Source organism: Octodon degus, unplaced genomic scaffold (assembly GCF_000260255.1).
Source record: "Octodon degus isolate 3935 unplaced genomic scaffold, OctDeg1.0 scaffold00298, whole genome shotgun sequence".
NCBI classification, from domain to species: domain Eukaryota; kingdom Metazoa; phylum Chordata; class Mammalia; order Rodentia; family Octodontidae; genus Octodon; species Octodon degus.
The window spans coordinates 635,558-638,581 of NW_004524874.1; positions in this window are offsets into that span (position 1 = coordinate 635,558).

The window sequence follows — 3,024 nt, forward strand, 5'->3', positions numbered from 1 at the left end:
AAATGAAAAACTCTCTTGCCCTTAAGATTTTAAAATCTATTTGGAAATAAAATGTTATGTTTTGGTTTTGATTGTGCTCTGTATTGCTCTAATAAAGTAACTTGTGAGAAACATGAAAAATCAGGTAAATTTTTTTCCTCTCAGATGCTTAAGAGGAATTGATAATAGTGTTTATGTAAAAATAGGCTAACAGATAATGCAGTATATTTTATTAATAGAGCCAAATTTATTAATCTTCAGTATGCTTTAAGTTTATTGAATCTATTTTTATTCTTATGGGTATTTTAATACTGAAATTCCCATCCCTCAAGGGGAAATGTCCTGGGAATATGTCATCTGTTCTGCTCAGTAGATAGGCAGCTGAGGTTCTGACAGCTGGAACATTCACTTGCTTTGCCTGATGTCCTTTGTCCCCATGGAGCCCTTTAGACTTGTTCTACTTCCCCCCCTTTTTTCCCCCATTTTTTTTAAAGCATCTACTATCTGGGACTACATGCAAATTAGAAATTGATGTTTTCTCTACTATCTGGGATTACATGCAAATTAGATATTGATGTTTTCTGTCTTGTTAGGGGCCAGCATATCAGTATTCTAGCTTGGGCTGAGCCTGGATAGTATAATGGTGAGTTGGATGAAAAGGTGCTAAAAGTGGAGGAAGTACTGTGGAACTAAAATATATGTCACAATTTGCTCGTTGTTTGCTTACATTTTTGATAAAGGCACTAAAGTTGTTTTATGCAGGAAAAGAAAACTGCTAGTCAAACAGTGCACCGGTCTTATATATATGAATGGGTGATATGTCTGCACAAAAATACATGTGCGGTTACAATATCTTCTAAAGAAGGAGAGTTGTATGTTTTAAATTCATGTGTGGAAAATGTCATCCCTAGTATAACAGTTTCTACAGGAGGGATCTTTAGCAGGTGATTAGGTCAGGAGAGTGTTGCACTTAGGAATGGATTAAAGTTACTGTTGCCAGAGTGAATGGGTTGGATGTGAAGGAGGATTTGGTCCTGTTTCCTGCTCCCATCCCACAGATTTTCTTACCATGTGATACCTTCCACTGTCTGATGACATAGTAAGAAGGCCCTCACCAATTGCTGTCCCTCAGTCTTGCCCTTCTCAGACTCTAGAACAGTAACTAAATGAAATTTTAGTGTTTATAGCTTACCTGGTCCATGGTATTCTGTTGCAGAAATAAAAAATAGGCTAGAATGGGAAAGTAGTAGGAATCAACTTTTGACTTAACCTTAATGAAAAAATAGAAGTTCTCCTCTTTTGTTGAAGGAGAAATTAAGTGTTGCAGAGGTGAAGTGGAAGGGATTATACAAGCAGATGGGGTTTGGATGAGCATTGGGGTAGGGAGGGTGAAAGGGCTGTTTCTTTGCTAGTTGAGATCAACTTGTTAGGTCTTTGGATATCACTCAAGATAGGAATACTATTATTAAATAGGATGGATGCACATGCCATGTCTTTTTTCTTTGGGGAATGTTCCTTCAATATTTACTTCACTCCTTAGGTTCTGTGAGATGAATGTAGGATTCATTTGGTGCTTCAACTAGCCTAACATACTACTATATGCTCTAGATTTAAAAGAAAACTTAAGATTTATGTTACTTGCTATTGTATACAACTTCTAGTAGTTCATTAGTCTTAACTTGTCAAGGCAGTAAGTGGGTTGGTCTAATTTGATTGAAAGATAATGAGAATTTAAATTACCGCTATAGTAGAATTCCAAGAATATTGTTATGGTATCCCCTAAAGGCCCATGTGATGGAGTTGGTCCCCAGTGCATGGTACTGTTGGAAGATGTTGGAGCCTTTAGGAAGTGAAGCAGTCTCCAAATAATTGGGAGTGTGTCCTTGGAGGGAGTCTTCTGTCTCTCCTGTCTTTGCGTCTCCATCATGAGCTGAGCAGCCTCACTATATATTTCTGCCATGGTGTGTTGCCTTGCCCATACCCAAAGCAATGGAGCCAATAAATTATGAATTGAAACCAAAACATGTGAGAAGGAACAAACACAGGTAGAAAGGAGACAAGGAAACTATAGTTCTAAGGTGTGACAAAAAGTATTCAATATATCAGTATCTGTCCACCATATCTTTACTCCCTGGAGGTGTGACCAGAATTCCAGAAATTTGAGACTCAGCCTGTTTTCTTCTCATCTATTATTTTACTGCCCAGCCAGAAAATCTATTAAGCCAGACTGGCTAATAGCTTAATTCTTTTAACTTTGAGGAACAAATTAGGACAAGGGAAGCTCTCCAGACCCTTGTCTGATGATAAAGCCTCCAAAATTGTAAGAGAAAAATAAAACTTTTTATAAGTTTATTTCTTCAGGTGTTTGTTACAGTGAAGGAAATCTAACTAATGCAATAGTACGGTAGTACAGTGGAACATAATTTGGTGTCTACCCTCAGTACTCCGTGGAGATTGCCTCCACGAATAATGCATGAGTGTTTGTGTTACCAACATCAGCACACAATTGACAATTTCCTGAAACATTGTTGCCTCTTGGCTCTTCATCCTTATTTTATCCTATTTTAGTAATTGTTCCTTTTCAGTATCCTTTATCTAGACCCAAAGACCAGCATAAGATCATCTTTAACAGGTTTTAAAATACATCTATTTTCTCATCTGCCAATTAGTTGAGACCATTTTAATATTGATGCGTACAAAATTTCTAAACATAGTACAGAACTTGGAAAATTATATAGTAGGCAAGATGACGATGAGTACTGTAGAAAAACTGAAAGTAAAACAATATAAGGGGCTAGAAAGTATTGGAGCTGCATTTTTCTGATATTAAGCAGGTCAGGATGAGTTTCAATGAGAAGGCCACCACTTCATGTGTGCCCAGTTAGGAATGGCTAGAGTAACTATTTAAAATGCACAAGTGGACTTCCGGGATCCCACAGACCCAGTCCTAGCCCAGGAATTTCTGCCGAGTTCCAGGGACCCCCAGACCCAATCCTAGCCCAGGTCCGCAGCGGGAAGGAGCTGAGCACAGCAGCCATACCTAAG